At 42.9% G+C, this 27,056-nt stretch overlaps 1 long non-coding RNA gene across 2 annotated transcripts; it reads right to left on the bottom strand.

The window, feature by feature from the left end:
• Positions 1-1,502: 1,502 nt before the first annotated feature.
• Positions 1,503-26,970, bottom strand: LOC106917162 (uncharacterized). 2 transcript variants are annotated; one of them, XR_001418142.2, is made up of 4 exons: positions 24,820-26,970; positions 24,550-24,630; positions 15,800-15,869; positions 1,503-4,249 (listed from the first exon to the last, which is right to left on the bottom strand). It is a non-coding gene; the product is annotated as an uncharacterized LOC106917162 (long non-coding RNA). The 2 variants fall into 2 exon arrangements; XR_001418141.2 differs by lacking the exon at positions 24,820-26,970 and having other exon boundaries at positions 24,550-24,811.
• Between the last annotated feature and the right edge of the window lie 86 nt (positions 26,971-27,056).

Below are 27,056 nucleotides of genomic sequence, written 5' to 3' on the forward strand. Positions count from 1 at the left end.
AATCCAGATCAGGTAGTTCCGGAGGCTGAAGCTAACGATGACAGCGGACTTCCACTGGGCCGAATAATGTCGTAAAGCAAACAAGGTTTCACAAAGTTTTTAACCGCCATTACATTTGCAGTAGGCGGTTATTTACAAGGAATGATAGGATGGATCAATGACAGGAAATTGAAGCAGGAGGCGGTGCGCCACCAATGATCTTCCTATGTAGAAAAAAAGAAATGCACTGAGAGCGGAATACGTGACGCATTTGCCATTACATATAAAACAATTAAATTTAAGCAACTTAAAACTCAATTAAATCCCCTCTACTGAAACCACAATGTCTTCGCTTCTTCAGAGAAACCTCTTGCTCTAAGGGTAACACATGTGAAGCGTTTCCAGTCCAAGTTACTGTTTTACAAAAAAGGCAAAGCAGTGTAAAAATAAATAAAATAGTCTTCCCCTATAATACAACAGTATTAATTGCATTTAGATATTTTCACTGTTTCTGTGACCAGAAACACAAACTGTTTTGTTTCTGCCAGACGTTTTAGACGTCTCAGTGTTTGTTTGACACAGGAAGATCATCGGTGGCGCACCGACTCCAACTGACATTAACAGCCCAATGCAAAAGTGAAAAGGCTTAAAAGGTTTAGAAATGCATTTTCACATGATCTCTGATTAACCATTAACTTTTTAAGATAGTTGTTAACTTCAGGCTGCGGGTGAACCGTGTATAACATGTTCATAGTAAGTGTCTAATGTTCGGTTTCATCGTTAATGTTGCATTTAGGGCTTAGAACAAGAGAGCAAATTTGTTTCAGAAAAAAGGCTGAAAATGAACTAACAACTGGATGGACACTTGTCAGCTAATCTAGATTTATATCAAATTAGGAAGAAATTAGGAAGTTATCTCCCATAAAAACCCTGAACTTAACCTTCATCCAAGGAATGTTTAGTTGCATAGCACAATTTCAACATTAAGGCAATTCAAAGTGCTTAAACATTACATTGCCGTGGCAAAATAAGTGGGAAAACGACAACGGGTTAAACACAGACCAGAGTATACGACGTTCCGGTTATTATTGATCAAAGGCAGCTTTAAACAAAATCGTTTTTAGCTTTGATTTAAAGAGAACTCTGTGTTTCGTCAATTTTCCGGTTTGTTCCAGATTAGTGGAGCATTTAAGGAATGTCATGGATAATGCATGACAAGAGGAGTTTCAATGTCAGCAGTAGTTTAGAAATCCATCCTGTGCACACTTATCCATGTAGGGTCACATGGGATCTGTTGCCATTGGGCAAGAGGGGTGCGACTATGCACACACACACACGCACACACACACGCACACACACTCAAACCTAAGATCAATTTAGATCTTAGATTTGAACCCAGGACCTTTTTGCTGCAAAGCTACAGCGCTACCAACCGCTCCACAATGTAGCTCTAGCTTAAAAACCATTACCAGCAACACACAACATTGAATGTTAAATTAAATAAGCACACAGAGCATCTGAGATTTATGATCTATTTTCTTTTTATTTTGGTTTGTAACAAAAAATAGGAAAAAAAAAAAAAGCCTTTACCTGCTGCTAATATTGCACCGCTGACAATCAAAAGCTGCTCTCCAAGCTAAAGGCGGCTCAGTGACTCAAACTGGTTGGGTCTGTTGGTTTCTGTATGGTGTAGGATTGCTGCCCTTCGGGGAAGGCAGTAGGTTGTATAGTTATCTCCTGATTGGGCAAAATCACTACCCCGAAACCACACAACCTACTACCTCACCCCGTACGAACATCAGAAAAGGCCCTACGCGTTTGCCACAGAACTCAGCGATCTCTAACAAACGTGTGTTCTTTCAGCAACAGGAACCCGACATCCTCATACAGTCTTTTTGTGACACTTTCATTTCTATATTTCACAAAGGAACAGTTTTACACACTGCAGAGGAAGACAACAGGTAAAATTGCAACGACTGTCTAAAACAAGAGCTTTTAACTTGAGAGCAAAACCACCAAAGGTTACCACAAACCGTTTGCAACTAAGGTTCAAAATCCTGCGTCCCGGTTAGATCCTGGGTCCAGTTTGTCCGTAAAGCTTGTCATTTCCGGTGTTGAGCCGGTTTCAGAGTTCTCTGGCGCTGGCGTCTGACGACATTACAGCCACTTCAGGAAAGACAGTAAGTTGTATAGTTATCTGACAGAAAGGGTGTGACCCCTAAAACTATACAACCTACTACCTCACCCCAAAGGACAGTCTTGAGGTAAAAAAAAAAACAACAAAAAAACAAAATAAAAATACACAGCTTTCTCTCTCTCTGCTCCCGCCTGAGTTCATGCCTGTAATCCGCTTCGACACACTTCGCTGAATGCAAAGCAGCAGTTATGATTCACAGAAACACAAACACGCGCAGCGCTCTCCTCTGGGACGCGGCGCCGTGAAAGGAGCCTGTGTGTGGAGAGCACAATGTGACAACTGGGTCTTCGAGTTCATGGCTCAGGCTGAAGGGGAATTCAAATGATCTGACTGGGGCACCCATTTCCCAAACAAATTGCGTGGGCAGAGATATTTTCACATTCAAATGCAACCTGTAGGCAACGTATATGCTGCAGGCGTAATTGGAACTAATAGGTTTAACCACAAAAGTATAGCAACGTTTAGTAAGCATTACCTCCTGATTGTCCCACTTTGAGTTTACGTATAAAACGTCGGTGGAGCTGATTTAAATCACAATTAGACCAAATTAACACAAGATGATTGAGAAGGTTTTAAATATATTCATACCTGCTGTCATGTCGTAAACACAAACCTCAAAGGACTTTGTTGGTATTTTGTGTGATATATCGACATAAAGTAGTGCTTAATTAAGGAAAATAAATGCACGACTTTTACAAATAAAATAAATAGCGACGTGATTTTAGCATGACTTTGCTCCAATACTTCTTTAAAAATTTGTTAAAAAAGTCACGAAGCCCATTTAAATATTTCCAAACTGGGCAATTATTAGTTTGTAATTTGATTTTGAATAGATATTTTATTAGCTTGTTAATTTCTTAATTGCTCATGTTGGTGTGTTCGTAATTTTATTCATTTTGTTTAGTTGAAACAGGCCCGTCTTGTAAGAGATTTTGGATCTCAATGAGACGACCTGTAGAAACAAAGGTTTAAAAAAAAACCCAAACAGTTAAATAAAACTATAAAAAGTGCTGTTTGTACAGAAAACACACGTAGAAAAAGAAGCTTTGGTTCAATGAGACCAAAACTGAACTTTTTCCACTGTAAAACACGGCAGTGGCGGTATCATGCTGCAGGGGAGCCAGTTCTCCAGCAAGAACAGGCCAAAGGCAGAGAGTCGTGCAGAGTTGTGAAGTAAAACCTCAGTCCAGGTTGGATGGAGAGCGACTTCAATGTCTTGTCACAGATTCTCATATGGATTTAGGTCTGGCCTTTGACTAGGCCATTCACATGAATATGCAATAATGGAAACCATTCCGTTGTAGTTCCATCCATCTTAGCAACGACTTTGACCAACTTCCTTGTCGTTGCTGAAGAAAAGTGTCGCCACAGCATCATGCTGCCACTGCCATGTTTCACAGTGGGGATTGTGCTGACCACAGCACAATGTTTTCACGACGCCCCCTGCAGGGCAGGTGGCAAACTGCAAACAGCAATGGCTGCTTTTACGCCGAGATTAAATCATGCACAGGTGAGCTCCATTTATTAACTAAGTGGCACTAATTGGTGGCGCCAGATTGTATTTAAGAATATTACAGAAAAGGGGGTTCAGCACAAATGCACACCACACTTTTCAGATTTTTATTTGCAAAGAAATCCGAAAGTCATGCATCTTTTTTTTTTTTGTATCATTTCAGGAGCCGCCATCACAAAAACACACTAAAGTTTGTGTTCGTAACACGACGGAACATGCGGACGTTCAGGAGATCTGAACAGGTCCGCGAGGCGTTGTTGGAGCAGTGCAACGTGCACAACGCTCTGCAGGGTTTCTTGTTTCCTAGAGCTGCTTTTCTTTGTTTCCAAGACAAGAAGAGCGTTAACATTGCTTAGAGGGTGGCTGAGCTCAACAGAGCTCTCATCCTGGGCCACATGTGTGGAGCGCAGGGCCACAGCTGCTGCCTCTGTTAATGCTTCTCACCTGCTCCGTAACATGCGGCGGGGAGCGGCGATGGGGGCGAACGGGGTCGGCTGGCCTCCCGCCTCCTCCACCTCCCGCCCCGTCATGGTTTCAGCAGCACATCAGGTAGTCTTCATCTAAAAAAAAAAAAAAAGAGGGAAGAAAAACCCAAGAGGGAAAATCTGTTACTTCTGTAACAAAGGAAATGGCGAAATATTTCAACATGATGACTTTTAGATTTGACGTCTGTGAGATCAATTACAAACACCCCAGAGGTTGTCAGCTCATACAGGGGGGTCGAGTGGGGGAAGTGTGATCTGTTCTTTTCTTTCTTAGGAGTGAACATACTTTTCAACTTTCCTCGCAGCCCGATTGATTTTCTTTTTTTTTTGTTTTTTTGTGGTAAGCCAGATCAGGCATGGCCGATATCTTATATGCTGCTTGACAAACACCACGCCATTCTCCGTGTTTACTCTGTGCACAAACACACCACCGAACAAAAAGTCACGCTAGGGCGGCCTCGGCCGGCACGTACTCCTGGAGAACTAGTACCTATATGCGAGGGAACAAACGTACAGCACAGCACGTTACGGAACGGTATGTCTTGAGCTGAGAGGCCCCATTGTGTCTGCTCAGTGGCGAGCCTGAGCCTCCCTGCATTATTCAACGGTGCCTTACTTACACCATAGCATTGTGGATTGTAAGTATGCACAAGCACAGACCCGTAGAGACACAAAAGGAGCGTGCTGACACTCTGCAGATGGAGATAAGCTGACAGGGGACGAATGGAAACGCAGAGTACGCGCACACTTAACAGTAAATCAACCAGAGACGGGGATCCGTTTCAAGATCTTGCTGCTAATTCTAATTAGAGTTTAGATTGGGCCTAAAACATCCAGCCGAACCCGATCTGACCCGACTGATTAACTTTAATTAGAGGGCCAAAGTAAGCCCGACTTATTGTGTTAATTACACTTTTACTGCTTTCAATTGTAGAGCTTAATCTGATTGAGCGGTACAACTTCTTCTGCTTTTAGCTTTTGTTTAGCATCTTCCAGCTCCATTTTGGTGCTTGATGTAACCGCAGGGTGAGCCAGGTGCACGTCATCTGGGATGTGTGACTGATGGGAGTGAAGCAGGGCGGGGCTGCGTAACGCGCTTGGCTTATTAATTCCTCAACATGACCAGCAAGCAAATCATTTTGGGTCTGGCTCTGGCCATAAACCTAAACTCTAAATCTACTTTGAAAATTAAATTTAAAAAAGTAAACATTTTTGGCACAGTTTGTCTGAAAAGGTTTTTATAACCCGCCCATATTGTACTTCAGCAGATGCAACAAGAAATCATCTGTTGGCCGGAATATGTCAATTATTAGTTTGATCGCTAAACTCAAAAATCCAATATTTGTTCTGATTGGTGAATAGACCAGAATAGAGCTGCACAATATATTCAATTGAAATCATCATCGCAATACGTGTAATATTCCAAAGTAATGCATTCATGAAATGCATCCCAGCAAGATTTTTGACCAGCTGAACTCCTCATCGCTGTCCATACCAGACAGAAAATATAGGTAAGTGAAAGATTCATTCAGACTGTGAGAGAGCAAGACTTTCAGCAGATAGCAGGAAGGTTGAACATGCACAGTTGCTACGTTTTATCCTTTAGAGCCATCAACCTGTGTTAGTCATGGAACATGGTGTGTGAGAGAAATTATATGAAATCCTTTGATAAACTACTTTTTCAGAATGCAAGTTGTGCTAATTGCAAACTTAAGACACCAAAACATCGTCTGAGAATCAATTTTTCTGTTTCACAGAGACTACTCTCTCTCACACACACACACACACACACACACACACACACACACACACACACACACACACACACACACACACACACACACACACACACACACCATGTGGCGTTGCCTCTGCTCGTAACATAAATAGTTAACCAATGGAGAAGACAAGAAAACAATATTGTCAGTGCTGTTTTCATATGTTCTTAAAAACTAGAACCAGCAGAAAATTATTCACCATATTCTGACTGGAACTCCTAGCGCCTTCGTTTACTGAAGCATAAAATCAGAATAATTTGTCCTGGATGCTAAAGTTAATGGCTAGACCATAGCGGACTTTCGTCAACTTAAAACAACTTTGATCTATAGCATAAAACATGAGTTCAAACAGATGGCATTTTGTGCACCTTTATAGTTTTATAAAACCTTTACAGTATTATAAAGGTGCACCACTAAACATTGGACATTGTAATTTTTTGGCTGATTGCTGTATGCGACCTTTAAAAAGTCGAACCTGCCGATTCAGATTTTGGCCAGTTCCGATTTTTTTTTTTTTTGTCTGAAAAGTTGCTAAATATGGCAAGAAGTCGCTGAGTTAGCAACAGTTTGTTAACATCCAGACCTGATGGACTGGTCCATCAGTCAACCCTCTCACAGCAAAGCAAAACAGGTCAGTGGTGGATTTTTAGACTTTTGCCAAATTAGATAAGATTGGTGGATAAGATCGATTTCACATTTAGTTATTGGCCGATCACCAATCTCCCAAAATTAAGGGAATCTTAGCTGATTTATCGCCTGGTGCACCCCTACTTATTTACAATCATAACTGCACTTATTTTTACAGGAAATTGAAGTAGGAGACAGTGTATCGCTCATGAACTTCTAGTGTGGAAACATCTACTGAAGACTGAACATGCAACAGTTTGTGGTCCAAGTATTTACCTAATGTAAAAGCATTGCAGGGTAAAAGAACAAGGAACAATTATACAATTTACGTATACCGTTTACTCCACTGTTAAATCAAACAATTACTTAGACTAAAAACATGTTATAAGTAAAATCATTGTTGATGCACTACTTCCTGTCTTCATTTCCTGTATAAATAATCATCGACACTGCAAACATGATGACTGCTTACAGGTTCATGTTTTTGCGATGAAATGTTTAGGGATTTTGGTCTTAGACCCTCTTGAATTACCTTTAATCTCTCGTCCAACCTCTCTGCACTTACACGCTAAATGAGGACGCCGAGAGAGTCGCCTGCTTCAACTATTCTGAGCTTTTGTACCACTCGATGCATAAATGGTTTGGGTTCTAAGTAAAAAATGTAAATCACGTTTGAGTCTTGTAAAACGCTCAGCGACATGTGGCCCTGACTTCATAAGGCAGGGTCAAGGCGCGCTCCTCCCAGTCTGCTGACTGGACATACTTCAGTCTAACATAGTTTATGGCTGCAGGGTCCTGGCCAGCTGAGTGCATGTTCAGGAAAGCTACTGCTTTCAAGTGAAGCCAGCTCTTATAATGCAGTGACAGAGAGACATTCACACCTACACGCAGCAGAGGACACACGCGCCCACACGCTTTTTTCACCCAAACTTCATCCACCTTAAAAGTTCAGCCTTCTCAGAAGTGTGCAATCGCAGCAAAGCGTCCCCTTCAGTCGTGTCGCCGACACGCCGCTTCCATCGGCTCCTCGGAGGTTCTGCGGTACAAAAAGTCTTGCTTTCCACACCTCGCCGTCTCGTAATGTCACACGAACGCACGAGCAACTAAACAAAGTCAACAGACGGGCTTCACGAGGACACGGTTTTAAGACAGGCGTCCGCTCGCAGTGGCTTGGCGAGGCCCCCTTCCCCTCGAGGGAGCCAGGCACAACATGATCTTCGTTTACGTCATCTCATTTTCACAACGGCGTTTGCAGCAAAAAAGAAAAAAAGCGCACGCTGCCTAAAAAGTCGCTGCAATTCAATCACACTTGAGTCTTGAGTGCCTCGGCGCCCATCAATCAATACCCAAGCATAGTTTGACTGCAGTGACAGTCGAGGTGGAGTGCTGTAACCCTGTAACCCGATCTGTGGGGCTCTCCAATCTCTGTGGTCAGTCTGTGTAAGGACTGTTCAGAAAAAAAAAGGTACTTGTACAATTTGTGACCACTCTTTGCATCTATCTGGTTATGATTTAAGCCGTCCTGATTGAATCAGTTGTTCAGCTGAATTGCAGATTTGTAGTTGTGTTCATACCGAGTCGTACCTCTAAGGCAAATTTGATAAATTGTGCAAAGTTCAGCAGATTTTGCACACTTTATTCCTACTTTTGTTCCTTGAAGTCTGACATTTTCTCAGGTTGCAACCACAAACGTGGTTTTAATATTTTTAATATTGTTACTTTTTGAATACATTTGTATTTATCGTAATTTACTACCCCAGACTTTAGAAAGAGCTTCAACAAGGGCTGCAGCTCAGGGCCCAGATTTTTGGAGAACCCACAGATTTTTATATCTTTTTTTTTGATGAATGTGTGTTTAGCAAACATTGAACTTTATACAAAACTAATAGGCCTATATCAGGCAAGTTGCATAAACATTTTGGGATTTTTATGAATATAAACAAAAGTCACATATTTGAAAATTGTAAAGTTATGGTCAATTTGTTTGGGAACAACAAGGAGCCACTGGCCAGGGAACGTATTAAACCCACAAAGCATCACTTCATATCAGCTGATATATTACTTAATAATGTTCTGTAATTTGAATTAGCAACATATTTTGTTCTGAGCGAACAGGGCACCAAAACTGGCCCACATCCTTGTAAATCTGGCCCTGCTGACACCCCTAAACAAATCAAGTGCCTTTTGCAATAGTCTGCATAGTTTTTGATTCCATGTTTCTCCAGAATAAAATTTCTTCTGCAAACTTTTATACATCTGAAACCTATATCTGAAAGTGTAAGTTCAAAATATTCACACAGGACTGCGTTAAAATTATACAAAGTAAATCAGTGTATAATTTAATCTCTATAAATCCAGCTGTTCTGTGAAGGACTCACAATCCTGGTTTGAATGCAAATGTGGAGCCAAGCAGACAGGAAACCATTGCAAAAGCAGGAAGCAGACTGTAACGCAGTGCATTATGGGTAAATGTGACCAAAACAAATGAGCGAGTTTAGTGCTAGCGTTAGGATTGGCTTGAGATCTTTTGCCAACAGCAAAAGAGAAATGGGATAATCACTGAAATCTGACGGCACTCTATTTCTATGTAGGTTTCTTGAAGAAGGAAGTTGCGCTCATGTCTTCTTCAGAGGTTTTCATGTCATTTCCTTCAGTGGTTCTTGGTGCAGCGCCCCCACAGGCGAGATGGGGAACGGGTTTTTCAATTAGCTTGGATTGTCTGACACAATGCAGTGTGAAAGCGAACCACAGCAGCTGAAAATGTAACAAATGTTGCAACCAAACCGAGTCTACCTGGACTACCAACCAGATGTGAAAACACTCTTGCATTTAAACCTGGGGATTTAAAGCCTGTCCATTGTGGTTGCTTTTAACAACTTCTGTATTACATTAGTTCTTGTATTTATTTGGAAAACAAATAAGTAAAGCTGCTTTCATAATGTAAGGGGTTTGGTTTCTGTCTTCTTTAGACAAAAGATGTCTGAGCGAGGATGGGAGGAATCCAGATAGCAATGGCAGGGGCATTTATAAAGTGAAGCATGGCTACTGTGCACCCCCCGCCTCTGCCCAGACCCGCCATCTATTTATACCAAGGCCAAGGGGCAGGCAGCAGGAGGAGGCAGGATAGGAGCTGGGGGGCGGAGGAGAGGTGTGGGGGGTGTGGGCAGGTTCTGTTACACATGCCAGGGGCAATGGCTGGGGCAAGCCGCAGGGGGATTCTGCTCAAAGTCAGACAGGCTGACCTCCCCGTCACCTTTGCATGAGGCAGATATTAGGCTTGCAAACCATGTGCGAGCGTGTGTGATATACAGAACAAGAGTTTTTTTACGGGAGCACGCGCGCCAGTCCGATTGTGCGTTGCAGCTTCACCTACGCGCCTGAGCTCGGGTTTCGCCTGCGAGTTCGTCGCTGCCCATCAACATGTGTCCTGACGTGTGTGACAGAGCGAGGCAGCGCGCGCACACACGAGCTCGTAACGCTCTTTGTGTGTTTGCCTGTCAGGATAAACTGTCCCCTGGTGATTTAGCTCTCCACTCCGCTCCCGGCAGAGCCATGAAAACATGCAGGGAGAAGAGGGCGGGGATTAGGCAGACTTAGCTGATCCCCAGCCTTGCAGCCCCATCTTTTAGTGTAAAAATGTGACCCTAATCATTGTAATGACAGGGTGCGCAGCAGGGGTTGCTCAGACCACTCAGTCCAACCTTGCCAGCTGCCTCTCATTTCTCACACATGCAGTATTTGACGTTACGTGCGCGGAGGAGCAGAGAGGGGTTTGCATAAGCACAGGCGGGAGACTCAGGTCTGCAAAGAAGCGGCTTTGTTTAGGTTTAGACGTCACATTCTGGAAGACGTTGCTTCAGGAGAGACTTGGAAGCTTATTTCTATGAACTGCATCCTTCAGTGCGAGAACCAAGAGGAAGCTGTGATTCTTGTGTTCTGAGTTAACACAAGGGGTGCATTCACACCAACCCTGTTTAGCTTAGCAATTGAACTCTAGTTCGTTTGTCTACGAAGTCCGGTTTGTTTTGGGAAGCAAACTCTGATTTGCCTACAAATGTAAACTGTTTGATTAACGTGAAATCTGGTGTGGTTCGAAAGCAGGAAGTGGACAATCATAAAGGGAATTCTGGGTAAGAACAACCAAAACAAACAAGCAAATGTAGCGCTAGAGGAAAAAATGGCTGATGTTGTTTTACCAAAGACAATAGTGAATTCCTGTAACCACTAAAATCTGACTCTACTCCATTTTTGTTGAAAAGCATTCTCACTTGTTTGAAAAGAAACTTAGCTCATTTCTTCTTCTGAAGTTTTTGTGTTTCCTTCAGTAGTTCTTAGTGCAGCGCCATCACAGGCGACACGGTAAACAGGTTTTTCAAAGAGTTTCTTTCGCAGCAGCTGAAAATTTAACAAATGTTGAAACTTTGGTCCCCAATCAACCGGAGTCTACCGGACCATGAGGTGTGAAAACACACTAAAACCACACAGGACCCTGGAAGTAAATGTAAAACCGAGTAGGGGGGAGGGATTTCCTTTGCTAGGGCAGGAAAACCTGCCACAGGATGCAAAATACCTGACTGAGGTGGAGGCTCACCTTCTTGGAAGACAACAACCAAGAACATACAGCCAAGCTTGAATGGAATGGTTTGGAATCAAAGCCTGCTAATGTGTTGAAATGGCCTAGCCAAAGCCCGGATCTAAACCAAAGCCAGGGCCTGTGAGAAAACTGAAACTGCTGCTCACGGATGCTTTTTGTCCAAGTTTTGACCAAAATATGTCAGACTTTTGATAAACAAACAAAACCAGGTATCTCTTTTCCTCCACATTTATAAATTTTTTAACATCCATAGTTGTCATGTCAGCAATCATCTCAATTTCAGCACTGATGTTGGTGAGCCTCGTGGTGAAATCCGCCTGTTGGGTCTCCGGCCGTTACTACAGGTCTACACTCCTTTTGCTTCACCCAGCCAACAGGCATCGTTCTCCCTTCACCTTAACCAGCGCCTCATCAGGCTGCATCTGCTGCCAGCTATATTTAGAGAGCGGGACACATGGATTTGAACTTCGACTTACAGATGGGAGGGAGAGACTCGTAACCTTTGAGAGGTTGTTTCTTCCAGGCAACAGCGGAGTTAAGTCAGCAGTTCTAGCTGAAAGCTGCGGCCGTAAATAAAGCCCAGTTAGCCGCAGTTAGAACCGAAAACCCGGATTTGGCAGTGGTTATTAGCGGATGTGCATGTTTTTCGCGACAGCTGCCAGAATGAAAGCAAACGTACAGTAAAGTTCTCCGATAAAGAGACATGGAATCGTGGAGAAAAAACAAACTGCAATGCGTTTCTGTGGCTTCGAATCTCCCCCTCTTCAAGTAGAGGCCACGTTTCAGCCTAAAAGCGCTTTGAGCGTGCCGCGGCGCTCGCACCGCAGTCAGCGTGTGATATGTGACCATGTTGCACGGCCATCTGCTCTATATAACCATAAACAAACGCGGGCCGGCCAGCTCCGCTGTATCACTTCCAAGAGGTCTAGGCTGTCTGAATGTATTCATGCTTTAGTCTCTGGGTAGATGCTGGAGCGATATGCCCCAGAAACCGGCCATGCTTATGCAACGGCATTTAATAATTCATTCCGCAAACACAATATGGACGCCGCTCTGTCCCATATGCAAACACATGGGCAGATTAAGGAGGGAACAGCCAAAGGGGACAGAGTGCATGCTGCACTGTTAACGGAGCTCCTGACTGACTGGCTGCCTGTCGCAATGAGAGCTCGTCTGTGACAGGCCTAAATAGGCTGCCTATTACTGACAAGGAGGAATGAGGAGGGGGGATTTCTGCTATGTTCTGCAGCTAGACTCTAAATTAGAGTCTAAATTTGAGTCTGTGCGGACGTATTTATACATATGGCATAACTTCAAGCCTCGCAAACATATTCACACCCCGTGAACTTTGCCGTGTTGCAGCAGCAAACTTCGGCGTGCCTGGTTGGGATTTTAATGCGACAGGCACAGAACGGTGCAAAAAAAAAAAAAGCAAATCTCAAAAGGTGCAGCATACATTCAGTCCGTTTTACTCCGATGTCCTGAAATAAAATCCACCAGTTGCCTTTTGATCGCCTAGTTTATAAAGAAGAGTCTAGCTTTGTGTAGTTTCTAGAGCAAATAAATTGAAATAGAGGAAAACCAACATTTTGAGTGAGGTTGAAGGGTTTATTTTAAGTCAATAATTACATGAAATCAATTAACAGGCAGATTTTTTCCCACATTTTCCCCCATGTTGTAAGTGAAAATTCTGCCAGTGGAAATTGGAGCTAGTACTTTTTTAAAAAAATCTATTTTTAAGAATTATTCACTTAAAACAAGTTCCTATAAGCTGCTGAAAAGTTACTTGTCTTATTTCAATGTGTAACCTAATATATTTTTACCAGAAACTATTAGAAGAAAAAACACTTGGTAAGATTTTGTGTTTTATAAATGCAACTATTGTTAAAAGAAAGCCATGGGAAGACGTTCTGCTGTTATAACATGGAAAAAGATGCTCTATTTAGACGGGACTAAACCAATATTTTTGGCATACATGAAAACTGTATTTGTGGGGGAAAAAAATCACTGAGAAATTGTGTAGGAAGCATCATGGTTTTGAGAAATGTTTTTGTATTATTTTTTGCTGGGAAGCTTCAAATTAAATTGGATTGAAATCAGGTCAGGAATATGAAACAATACTTTAAAAATTGATGTCCATCAATCGACCTCCATCCGATCTGAGTGAGCTTAAGCTGCTCTGCAAAGGAAAATGGGTAAAAGTTTCAACCTCCAGGTAGGTGGAGAGCAGCTTGTTTGCTCTAAATTGTGTAAAACGTGAAAACAAAGCAATCAACTAAAGGCAAAAGGAGATCTGGTCAGCTGGTGTAAATCTGAATTACACTGATTCAGATTTATGGGAACACGAGAGTTCAAATCAGCAAAACAATAAAGACTTTATCTAATTGTACTAATTCATTTGCTTTTATCAGGTGAAATGAGCAAAGAGAAGTTAAAAAAAAGCCTCATCAGACATGTCTAGATATCTGGTATCTGTGGTCTTAAGGGTCAGATGAGAGGAGGATCTTCATAACATCTGCACATGTAATCAAATGCCTGGCGCATACAGGATTCCAGATAGTTGATGTAGTTAGAGGTTGCGAGGCGGGGCCGGGGTCGGGAGGGTTACCGAGTTCATATGATGCAGCCACAGCAACAGCGGCGGCCGCTCAGGCTGAAAACAGGTAGAAGGACCGGCGGCGCGCGTTTATTTAGAGAACCTCGAGCAAACAAGTCGAAGGAGATTGCGGGCAAATAATGCACGGCGGAGGGGCGGTGCGAAGCAGCTTTGGCTCATGTGATAAAGAACAGCTGACGGAGGCCAGCTTTTTGGACAAAAAGAGTTGCTTTTTGCCGTCTAGTCAGCCAGAACAGAAGTGAAACAACTCTCCGTAAGAAACAAACAAAAAAGAAAAGGAAAAAGAGAGAGACGATTAACGCTTCCTGCGACACCTCTCCGTTTATTTTAATTCGCTCCTCAACCCGGCGTCCAGTTGCAGCCTCTTTTCCTCCGCTCCTCTCCGTCCCTCTCGTCCAACTACCTGACTACTTTGGCAGCGATCGCACAAAATGGCGGTTAGGGGAGCCGAGTGCTGGAAGGCACAAGAGTGGAAGCCATTTTCTCACAGATCCGGGCCCGGGCACAGAGAGAGAGGACTTCCGCTGTACGCCTGGCGGAGAGTAAAGATTAGCCTGAAAGCGTTTTACCGTGAAGATTATGTTTGTTTGTGTTTCTTAATGTACTCCACTAATAAGCCACTGGGACCTGCTCGGGTTTTTTAAAATGGAATAAAGCCGCAGACATTATGATTTTAATCTAATACAAGCGCACAAAGGGAAAGGAAGTAAGAGTAAACAAAGCCGTGAGACGCCGTGTGCATAACAAATGAAAGATGGACAAAATCGTATCGCTGACATTATCTGAATAAATTAAACGCGAGACAAAACAACAGGGAGACATTTTGATAAATTTCAATTTGTCCTGACTAGAGGTGCACCAATCAGTCAACCAGAGATGGGAAGCAGCTGCAACTCAAATATCAGCAGTCAAATCATGTTACCTTAAATATTTTCACACCTGATAATCGATTGGGTTTGATTTTAGACTTTGTTTGATTGGGGATCAAAATGGCAACATCTGTTATTGCCTGCTGCGGTTCGCTTTCCTGCTTCACATGAACCAAATCCTTTGAAGAAACCTGTTCAGACCCCTCGCCTGTGGTGGCGCTGCAGCAAAACACACTGAAGGAAACGACACAAAGACCTCAGAAGAAGACATGAGCACAGCATCCTCCTTCGCAAAACAAACAAAAATGGAGTAGCATCAGATTTTAGCAGATTTAGAATTGCTCCAAGTCTTGCACAAGCCATCGTTTTGGTTGTGTTTACCCAGGATGCCTTGCGTCACAGTCCATTCCCTACTTTTGGAGTGGTCTCGGCTTTCCCATAAGTGTTCACAAACCAGACTTTCCATGCAAACAACCCAGACTTTAATTAAAGCGAACTAAACAGGGCTGGTGTGAATGCAGCCTTAAACTCACGCAACACTTATGCAGATGCTGCACTCACCTTGGCATGCCAGATGCTTAAAACTAAAATTGAAACTGTCAGCATGACCTACTTTCTGATTAACTAGGCTAATAGCTTTCTGTCCCTTTAGGGGTTCTTGTAAATTATTGAGATTTCATTCCCAGATGGTCTACTGATCCTTAAATATATATATGTGGAAAAAAATGCTGTGAAAACAAGGCAAAAGTAACATTCCCCACTGCAACACAGTTGAACTCCACGCCTTTTATCCCAATACATAGGCTCTATTCAGAGAAGCACTGCAGCAAAAGATGTAGACTTAAGGTTCCACTAAATTTTCCTCACGCCGAGACAAGGGTAACATGTTTCTCAATACACCAGAATCCAGGATAAGATCAGGTAAATGCTTTGACGCTGTAATGCAGATGAATTTCTTTGATTTCGTGCTGAATCCCAAACATTTCCTGTTTTGTGTTACAGGCCATGGGGGGAAAATGTGGATACGGCACATAACATACAAATAAAAAACTAAACAATTGGCCAGGAAGTGCCTGAATGGTGCATCTCTAATCCAAACTATACAGTGAATCAAATTTATGGCGCCATAACGGTACTTACAATGCTGCCTTTGACTTCATCGCTTGTTGGTAAAATATTAGCGCCAGAGGCTGGAACTCCATCCCACAACCTGCAAGAGGGAGAGAGAAAAATCAAATGAGAGCTCGCAGTGCAAAAAAAGAGATGCTAAAAAAACCAAGAAGGATGAGCAGAAATCTGATCGGCACAACAATGTGTTAGAGAGCCTCCGGGCAGGAGTGGAGGGGCTGCAGGGTCTTCTTCTTCTTCGTGGCCTGTTTACTAATAAGCTCGCCCCACAGCTTGGCCCGGCTGTGGAACCTCATTAGCCAAACACGCAACACGCCGCTGGCCCCCGTGCGCCACTGTCGGCGCCGTATGCTCACCCGACACTGACACGCCGGCCCCGGCCGCGGCCTTGCCCAGAATCACCCACTCGCTGGATAGACGCGCACGCGCAACTGGCACGCTCGGTTCGCTGAAAGCCCGCGGTGTCATGTGCGTGGGCGAAGCGGAGCATCTGCGTGTACTTGTGAGCTTAATAACCGCCTCACTGCATATACAGCACACCATGACACGGTTTGCACATTGCGGACCACGTGCGGGCCTGCGTGGCGTTAACGTACACGCCGATCTCGTGCGCGGAGAGCCACCGTGGCCATGTGGAGGTGGAGCGTCATGAGAAACAGCAGAGCTGGTTAGTCATCCATCTGAATCTCAGGCTGCAGAAGACAACAACAACCACAAAAAACAAACAAACAAAAAAAGAGCGTGATGGAGGACAAAACGAGACACTAGCACCGTCCTCCAGCAGACCAAAGGAGGACCCCCCCACCTGCCAATTAAAAGGCTGCACTCGTTTTTTTGGCAGCTGCCAAGGGGTGATAATTCTGTACAAGGACGCTAATCTCTGCGCGGGACATTGCCGGGGACTCGTCCCTTTATATTTTGTCTCTAACATTTGTAATTACAGGCACTGACTTGGATCGCTGCCAGCACATGTTTGTGTGCTCATGAGTAACCCAACTCCTCCAGCCCGTGGAGGGGAGATTCATGTCCGATCTGTGCGCTCGCTGTGAGTGTGGGTGTGCTGTTTTTATGTGCACGCATGTTGGTGACTCACGAAGCCTGGTTTGCGTATGGGAATAATCTGCAGTATTTTTGGTTTATGTATCACAGGGTACTGTACAAAAAGCATAAATTACAGCACCTTGCAAAAGTACTTGCACCCCCTGACCCGTTCTTTATTACAATCACACAAGTTGCTGCACTTTTATGGTACTTTTTGTGACAGGCTGACACAAAAAGAGTTCACAGTTTAAAAAAGAAAAAACTGAGTCAACCAGTTTTGTGTTTGAGTGTGTTTTAGGCCAAGCCCACACGTGGCTGAATATTTGACAAAACAAATACATTTTTATGGATTTGGGCCTTTCATCCACATGAAAACTCTGTTAAATTCACTAATAATTCATCAAAGTGGAGATTTGAGAAAACACAAGAAAACAGAGATTTAGGATCTCACACATTACAGTCTGTGATAAATAATGCACCAACATATTCACATAATTGTTTACCCTTGTATCTTATTGACTTTATATTCTAATAAGCAGTTTAAAAGTAACTCAGCCTAGAAGTCTATCTATTCACACAAATGAACTTCCTGCTGCCATGTTTGATTCTTAACAGGAAGTCGTTGAACTGAGACAATCTGATTGGCTGACACAGGCTTCAGCTTTGCGCTCCTCTGACCCCCTGTGGGTTGGATGTGTTTACAACGTTCATGTGCAATTTGTGTGAGTTTATGAAGAAAAAGAAGAAAAAAACCCAACAACCTTTCTCACAACAAGATCTTAACCAGTTCACAAATACCTTTGTTGACCACATGTCTTTGCAAAATGACTCAAGCAGTCAGATAGGATGAAGAACGTGTTTTGAACATCAGGTACCAAGTTTCGCTCCAGATCCATATGGATTTTTCATTTATTGTATTTTCCGGTTTATATGTGGATTTTTCTTCAACCACCAGGGGGCTCCTTAGCAGGAAGTGTGTCCTGTAAATTGTGGGTGACATTTAGGGAACTGCTTGACTTTTATGTTATTTAATCAGTAGGGTTGTTTGCTAGCGGTAGAGCAGATGAACACACGTGTCTGTTATGAACGCTGCATTCCAGGTTGAATTTTTTGAAGCGATGCCTGTAAGTAGCAGCTTATACTTCAAAACGAGCCTTTATGTTAACATATGAGAAATTAATATGTTAAAGTTACATTCCCTCAATGGAATATATACTAGTTAGTCCCAGTGACCGTTTCACTCATGGGTTTTGCCCATGTGCTTTCTGGGTAAAAATCAATCGAGAAACGCTCCCCCCCACCACCACCAGAGAAGGGAAAAGTTATTTGGCCCTCACAGGAAAAAGTTTGGGGACCACTGGTTTAGTCCCTTCACACTGGGTCAACCTTAACATTTGACAAAAGTGATATAGAACTGAGCAGTGTTTTTGAACATAAGGATAATAACATATATCACTACTAGTAGCATATTTATGCTATATTTGCATAGCATTTAAAAATAACAGCATAAAAATAACACCAATAAGAAATAATGTTGCTTTGGCTTTTCTTTTTGTCAGATGTTTTTTTTTTATGTTTTCATTCACTTGTAGAATTATTTAACCGTTAAAACTAATGAAGCTGATGAGCAACCATTTCTGAAAGATCATGCCGGTTTTGTTTCTCTAGTAAAATGTTACTTAATGAGACGGAGGGTAAAAAAGTCAATTTGCATTGTGAAGGTTGTTGACCTCTGACCTAAGCCATTCAATCAGCTTCAAGGCATTTTCAGCCTCTTCAACTAGTTCTTTGCATCAACAGCCATCTGCCTTATCAGTAACTCTGACCATCTTCCCTGGTTCCCTGCAGTGCTAGGTTTCTGTTACACACTTAAAGGTCAACGTCACCTTCCAGATGATAAATACAAACATAAAAACGTTCAAAAAGACCAACAATTAACAACCACTGGAGTACTTTACAGATGCTCCACCAGAGCAGAAGAATGTGTTCTCTTTCCCAGAGGTGCACAAACAAAATTACATCATTCGAAACCCAAGTTTTGGAGTTCTTCCAGCTTTTTCTTGATGCATGTTCTGAGCAGAACGGGTTTCTTGTTTGGTGTCAGAGAAATATGAAGGTGGGTGTTCAGTGAGAAGGACCAATAAAGAGAGGGGAAACTATTTTAATTATTTGAGCCTTTATGGTGAGAAAATTTTAATAATAGTCTTTTTTTTATTACAAATTTATGCTGATCCCAAAACCCTAGATTTAGACTTTCGTGACCCCTCAGTAGAAACATTAACACACACACTGTCTTAGCACACTGCAGAAGATAACATCCACAGCTTTCCTTATTTCTGCTCTTGGGGCTTCAGCCAATCAACACCAAAGAAAATTAATACAGCTCCTGGATTGACTGCTGTGCAAACGCCAGCCATTAGCATGTCAAATATTCCAGCTTACTTTCAAATATTTTAGATGTGCTCGTCAAAAAAAAGAAAAGAAAAATCTATGAATTGTCCATGGATTTAGATTCAACAGAAAAAAAATCTAGCTAGTTTTCGCATTTAGTTAGATACTAATTAGATAGCTAGATAGCTAGCGAAAATATTAGTTTGCGAAAACTGTAATTACTGCTAGCTAGCTAAATAGGTAGCTGTCTAGCTATCTCGCTAGATAGGTAGCAAAAACTTTAGCTAGCTGGATATCTAACTACTATCTAGATAACCAACTACAAAGATAGCAATACACACAAATAGCTATCTAGATAGCTATCCATGTAGCTATCTATGTACATAGCTTTCTAGCTAGCTAGATTTTTTTGATCATGCCTTCTTACCATGGCAGGACCAACAAAGGAGCCAAAACTACTAGAGCACTGAGTTACACGGTGGACATCAGTGAAAAACCACTATAAGCTGAGCTTATAGTGCAATAGCAGCTCATTCTTATAGGAGCACAAGCCAGAACTTGTGCATTTCTCCAAAAGTAGCCAAGATCATTTAGTTCTTCGCTGATGAACTAGTAGCAGAATGATGGAGTCTAAATGAACCGGGAGGGGGCCAGCGGTTAAACAGTATTTTCATAGCTGAGGAGTTGCAGGCGAGCCTTTTCAACACTTCCAATTTTACCTTCATGTGGAAATATGTTGCTGATTTTGCAATTTTTCTCCCTCTAACTAAATTGCCTTGACGACAACGGAGGCCAAGAAGCTGGGGAAATATACGAGTTCTGGAAGAGAGAGGAGTTGAGCGGGTGCAGCTCGGGTTTTATCTGGAATATCGCTTTCCCTGTCAGGTACATAAAGCAAGTATCTGTCTGGGCGACGAGCTCTGAGAGGCGCAGACCTGTGACGTTACAGATCATGCGCATCTGAAAACAAACAATCGTCATAAGGGCAGAGAAGCAGCTCGATTAGAAGTCCCAAACATTGCTTAAATGCACAGTCTTTATTAAGTGGGTCACATAATCAGCATAAATTTGAGAAGGGGTGAAATAAGAACAATAGAAAAAAAGCCTTGACCTCTCTTAAGTGAAGGAGGCCATGATGCAAAGCAGCCATTTGAAAGTCACACAGGTCTAGTTTCAGAACGTATGGAGGAAAAGAGGAATAGGTATGGGGAAGGAAAATCCACATCATCCGTCACCCTGAAACTCTCCCCCAGTCCAATATTATGTCATTATGACCGCGCGGACCGTCTCTGCGGAGTTACTGCGGTTTTCAGGATAAATTACATGTGACACTCCCAGCTGGCATCCTGATTAACACGAGGGGAATAAAACAGCCAATCCCCCAGCAGCCACCGGGGCTAATGGCTTCCATGTATGAGTAAAAAAAAAAAAAAAAAAAAAAAGCAGCATAGCCAGCATTTATGAAAAAGTTAAACCAATGTTTAAAATCCTGGCGTTATCCTCTGAAACAACTTAGCCTTCGAGCATAAAAGCGACGTCGAACGTGGAGTGCTTTGTTAGTGGGTTGGCGTGCGGAGCGCCTCGGCCTGGCCGTCCTGCCGCCCTCCCCTCCATTCAGACCGGGCCGGCACTACATCAGGAGCGGCCTCATGCGAGTGTGTGCCGCAGCCTTTAGTGGCCACTGTAGATCCACTCATCTCCTCTCCCCATGTTCCCAGTGCAGGAGGGAAGGCGAGGGAGAGGGAGCCTGGTTAGTCTCCACCATGCAGACCCGATCAGAGGGGACTGGAGCCAAGGACGTTCGAACTTTAGCTTCACAGTGGGGTTTAACAATCTCTAGTTTAAAAAAAAAAAAAGTATTACATCAGATGCAGCAGCTTCTATGCGGCAAAACAGAAAGGTGTCAGAAAGTTCTGCAGAATGGTTCTGGTTTTAGGCCTTCTATTTTAGGCTTCTCTCCCCTGCTAGCTTCATTGTGTATTCTCTTTGTCTGACTCCAAATGTACAAATGGGATCTTTTAAATACATATTTTATTCTTAATTTACTCAAGTTCAATAACCGCATGCAAAAAATACCCAATAATTATTCATTGTTTTCAGCAAAGGTGTATCATTAAAAGTCAAATGAATTAAATAGTGATAAAAATCCAATCAGAAACTGCAGTTTCTTAGTTTTTGTTCTGCATTTAAAGTAGCACAGTAAAGCTTCTTCACTTTAAAAAAGAAAAAAAAAAACAGAAGCTTTGCTAGCATGTCAAAATTCACACATTTAAACAATGTGTTGATTGGGCCCCCTGTTCACAACTTCACTCTGGATTTAATATTAGGCAGGAGCAAATTGAAGGCAGCAAACTCAAAAAGGAGTTTCTGCTTTATGAGTAATAATCATCCCACTTTACCCATTAAACCAACAGAGCAGAGCAATGGCGGCTTGTTTCTGTCGGAGGCGCTGGTTCGAACACACAGGCAGAAACTCGCAGACGCTACGCCACATGTGACCTTTCCGAGATTCACCAGTCAGTAATGCTCTGGAAATTAAACTCGTCTTTTATTTCACCTCCTGAATGAATTTGTGTTTCCCCTCCTCCCCCACTGGTTTCAGGACATTTTAATCTGGAATCAGCTTTATTGTCTGATTAATTACTATTGCTGTGAGGCCATATCTGTTTGAAGAAGGTTTTTTCTTTGGCTTTCAAAAAATAATTTAGATGGTTAAAAACTGAGGATATAAAATTAAACCCTTCTCACTCTGACATGACAGATAAATATTTGAAAAATTTCACAACAGAAATACATTTATCTTGTGGACATGTGTGTATGTACATATATACATTTATATATAAAAATCCACAACAACATAATTACATGATTATTTGTAAAAAGAAAAAAAATCCCAGCAACAAGCCTCCAATCACTTTGCAATCCAGTCGACCCTCACACACACACACATAAACACACACACACACACACACACACACACACACTCCCAAATAAATATCTCCAAAGTAAGACAAAAGGAATTTCAGCAAAAATAATAATTTTTCATTTAAATTAGGCACCTGGTGAAAATTGTATCTGCATTTAAAAATATACTGTAAAAAAAAAAAAAAACGAAAACAAAAAATTAAAACAAGAATCCGCTGTTACAATTTGTTAAAATAAAAAAAGAAAAACGTTGTATTGTGACTCAGAAATGTAACTTGACAGAATTAAATGAACGACAAGAAGCTGCAGATAAATAATTTTAATTCATGTCGATTTTCAGCAACTTTTTTTTAGTTTTCTTCTTTTCGCTCAATCCTATTTGTTTTGTTACATTCGGATAATTATTGTTTCTTTTTATTCCATGTTTGTTTTCTGCAAATTGCACATTCTAAAAAACCCCACAAATTTAAACAAAACTCCATGTCAAGTTCAAGGTTAAAGACGACCTCAAGTTCAAGTTCAACCGCAAAAATAGCCCCTGAATTTCTGTCTATTTTTTGCTTTGTGTGTGCTGTGTAATACAAAAAATACTTATTTAAAATTCCCAAATAATAATAAGATTAGCAAAAAAGGATCTGTTGCAATGTGTGAAAGCCATTCTGCGGATTTAAGAAAGAAAAACCGTAAAATGGCCGACACACGAAGCACTGGATTCACACCCTGAAACGGCGCAAAGAGAAGAAAATTTTCTTTGTAAAAAATAAGCATCTAGTTGTTTTAAATGAAACAACTAATAGTTAGCATTAACACAACCAGTCAATCAAGGGCAAATACTCACTGCTGAACATAAGAGTTTGCCTGTGAACTTGTGTTTTGTGCGTGTGCCGCCGTCGCGTGCGTATTCTTAGCTGTGATTAATTCGAAGTTAGCTTTCGTGCAAGAAAAGAAAGAAAGAAATGCGTCGGCCCTGTCGAAGCCGTCCTCGTACTCAGGTGGACTCTGACAAAAGAGGCGCCTCAGCACCCTGCCATCTGCCTCTCTACATGCAACCCTCGTCTGGAATCCTGCCATCCGCTGCCAAAAAAGGCCCGAGGGGTGGAGAGCCGCCATGCTCTGCCAGCCCGAGATATCTGCCCACGAGCTACTTCAGCAGGAGCTAGCGCTGAAACGCATTTAACTCGACCGCACGTACGAAGAGCTTCAATCATCCCCCCAAAAAAGCCCTGAGTGACGTCACAGTCAGGTTTGTCCTTCAAGAATGCCCTCTTCTGTTCGGCAGCACGACAACTTGGGAGCTCGTTAGAGAATCACAGGGCAGGAAGGGGCGGATAGAGACGATTCACAGGAACAGAAAAGATGCAGGGATAGAAAAATGTCTTTAAAAATTTTACATTTTGGTTCATTTAGATCTATTAATCAACTTACAAACCAGGCGGGATAAGTAATAACGCTACAATTTAGATTTTAAGTGCATTTGTTTTTGCGAAACAAAATTCAGCGAAAAATATGTCAGGTTCAAATTAGCATAATGTACACTTTACAAAAAATCAGCAAAATTATCTTTAAAATGTATTTTTGAGTTGCAGTTGTTTAGCAATATCTATGACTCAGTTTAAAAAAAATACTTGCATTTATAATTTTTTTTTTTTTTTTACGGAGGAATCAGTTTCAATGTGATTTTGCTGATGCTGAGAGATAAATATAATTTATTTTTGTATTCAAAAATACAGATAAGGATCTACCAATCAACCCAACCCAACCTACTTACCTATTCACACACGCACACACACACACACACACACACACACACACACACACACACACACGCACACACACACACACACACACACACACACGCACCAATACACACACAAATCTGGTGTTTATGTGATCGATATACTGATATTTTCACTACAGAGCAAATTTTAGTAAATATTCTGATAAGCATTTCGCTCCAAAGAGCCGGAAGCGGATTGAACCGATCAGTACATTATGTCCTTGTGTGTGTAAGCTGCATCCGAAGCTCGAACCGCATCCCTGGAATGAAATTCCTCCACAACTACGGCCCTCCGCTAATTCACTGATCCCCACCAACTGCAATCCAAGAGCCACTGATTACTTTTGTTTGCGCGCTGCTATTTTTTTCCCCCAAAAAAATTCAGTCATTTAGTTTCAGAACACAAAAATAAATTCAAATTGAAAATTTTCTCAGTTCTATGTTGTTGTTTTTTTGTGTGTTTTAAAGCGGCGTTTCAGACAGAAATGGGCCCGCAAGAGTTAAGAAAGTTTGAATCGAATAATTTTTTTTTTTTTTTTAAAGCATCTAAAGTTCGCTGTTGCTAAAGAGCTGGTGTCGAAACTCTGCAAGAATATGTGCATGAAATAAAAATAAAATAAATACTCACAGACTCCACAGAGCGAGGAGGCGAATGTTTGTTCTGGAGATGAATTTCCGTCCAGCTCTCCTCGTCGTAGATCCGAACCTCCTGTTAACAAGAGGAGAGAGCCATGAGCTCCGGGTCAGAGCTTCTTCAGGTACCAAGTGAACCCCCCGACCCAGGAGCCTCTCTGCCCCTTCCATCAGACTGTCCCACTTCCAGCTCAGCCTTCAGTTCCGGCTGCAGCTCTTGGGGTCAGTCCCACCTTTGAGCCTCGGCCGCCACCCCCCAACCCACCTTAGCGACAGCTAGCCCGTCTCCTCTCCAGCGGACGGTCCGGTCTGGGCCGGCGGTGCGAGGCCCGACATGATGAGAGGCCGCCACGCGGTGGTCGGCGGGGCTCCGGCTCAACCCCGTCCGCCCCGGTTAACAAGTCTTTCAGTGAGGAATGTTAGCAAACAGGCGCACGGCATGTCTGATGCATGCAAATGGCACAGGCGCTCCAAATCCCAGCCTCGGCATGAATAATGCAGCTTTTCCGACCACCGCACTGCCCTCATCACGCCCCGAATCAGATGCCTTCACTCCGAATCAGAAAAGTGTCAAAGTGTTTAGTTTGCTGCTGAAACATTTAGTTTCAACACCGCACACACACACACACACACACACACAGAGAGAGAAATACACAATCACAGGGGAACAATTTGTACATGCAAGGGGGCGCAACGTGCAAACACCAGATATTCCGATGCAACTATTCAAAGATTGTTTTCCAACTCGGAACGTTTTCCCTCTGCTGTTGAGTTTAAAATTTTCTTTTGTCTGGAGTTGGCACCTGTCCCAGAAAGCGCTTCGGCTCAGCTCTCCACTCGTTCCCTTTCAGTCAGCGTGAAGCGGGGAGAGAGAGATAGACGGACGGAGAGAGAGAGAGGGAGAGACGAACGGCAAGACACGGGAAGGAAACAAGAGGGGGGCATAAAGCTGAGCGAAAAAACAAACACGGTACGGAAGTTCATGCGGGTCAAAAGTGGCGATGGCGGACGGGTGTTTAGGAACACTGAAACGTGCAGCAGCCGCCTTCCGGCCACACAGGCCGCGTTCTCCTCACTGCCATCCACTGTGTGGTCATCTAGACCGCAAGCCTACCGCAAGCAGGTTACCCGAAATGGCGCCCCGGCTCTCCCATCCAGCCGAGAAATTTCATCCCTCGTGCCCCCCTCCCTGCCCTCTGGTCCCCACGCACCGGGCTGCCGAAAAGGAAAAAGATTAAAAAAAAAAAACTAAAAAAAAAAATCCATTCAAAGAAAACCAGAAGAAGCGAATGAATTCGACACAAAAACTGTAAGCGGGGAGGGGGGGCAAAAAAATCCCCAACAAAGTTAGAATATTTTGTTCTTTTTAAGTGAAAAAAAGAAATTCAACAGCAAAAAAGCGAGAAAATCCGAAGAAAGACGCAAAAAAATCTATGCGGCAAAAGTCAGAGAAAAGGCCTCTGGAATATCAACTTGTTGCCAGGTTTTGCAGAACTGCTGCTGTGCAGCTAGTTGGAAGCAGAGGGTTAAAATCCAGCTAGTAGTGAGTGAAAAAAAAGAAAGAAAAAAAAGAAAAAGCAGCTCCGTCTATGGAAGGGCGGGCTGTGGGGAGGCCCTGACTGTAGAAATAGCAGCACTTTTTTTCCTCTCTCTCTCTCTTTTCCCCTCGCAGAGCTTCAGTCTCCCCCTTGCGTGAGGCTGGAGCAGAAAGAGGGGAGCAAACGAAACGGGGAAGAAGAAAGACGGAGGGGGGGGGGTGAAAGAGAGAGAGAGAGAGAGGGAGAGGAGGAGACAGTGAACGCGTAGTGAAGAGGGGGGTGTTGCTGATGATGAAATAGAAGGCGTAGCGGAGCGCGCGAAGCCGTCACTTTTTCATCACATGTCCAACACGGCAAGGAACTGTATTTGAATTGAGGAGGAGGTAGGAAGGGAGGGGGGGGAGAGAGAGAGAGAAAAGAGAGAGAGATCTGAATGTGGGAGGGGTAGAGGAGGAGAAACAACCCTCCAGCAGCGCGCAGGCGCAGTGGCTCCCGCTCCCACTGGGGTCCTCCATACAGTACCTCCGCCTTACTGTACATCAGCTAGTGAAGGGGGAAAAAAGGAAAAAGAAAAAGCAAGGAACATAAATAAACGGAGGGGAGAGAGACAGAAGGGGAAGAGAAAAAAAGACGCACAGCTGAAAGGAAATCTGTGAAATATGCAACGCTTCTTCTGAGAGCTCGTTAAATTATTAACTTCCTGTCTCGCTACGGTGCAGTTCTTGTCGCTTAAAAAACACACACACACACACACACACACCGATGGGAGGGCCTCGCTCGTACTTTTTCTGGCAGGAAAAACAAACACGTGAAGCAAACCGAGCGAGCGAATGAACGGATTCACGGGATGGAGGACAAAAAAAGAGAAAGAAAAATAACAAGAGCACAAGCATGGAGAGTGTTAATTTCAGTAACGTGGAAGGGAGCCTCCTCCTTTTCATAAACACTCCCCCCCTCCACACAC

The sequence above is a fragment of the Poecilia mexicana genome, unplaced genomic scaffold, assembly GCF_051168715.1.
Source record: "Poecilia mexicana isolate PSO_F unplaced genomic scaffold, ASM5116871v1 scaffold_6, whole genome shotgun sequence".
In the NCBI taxonomy this organism is placed as follows: domain Eukaryota; kingdom Metazoa; phylum Chordata; class Actinopteri; order Cyprinodontiformes; family Poeciliidae; genus Poecilia; species Poecilia mexicana.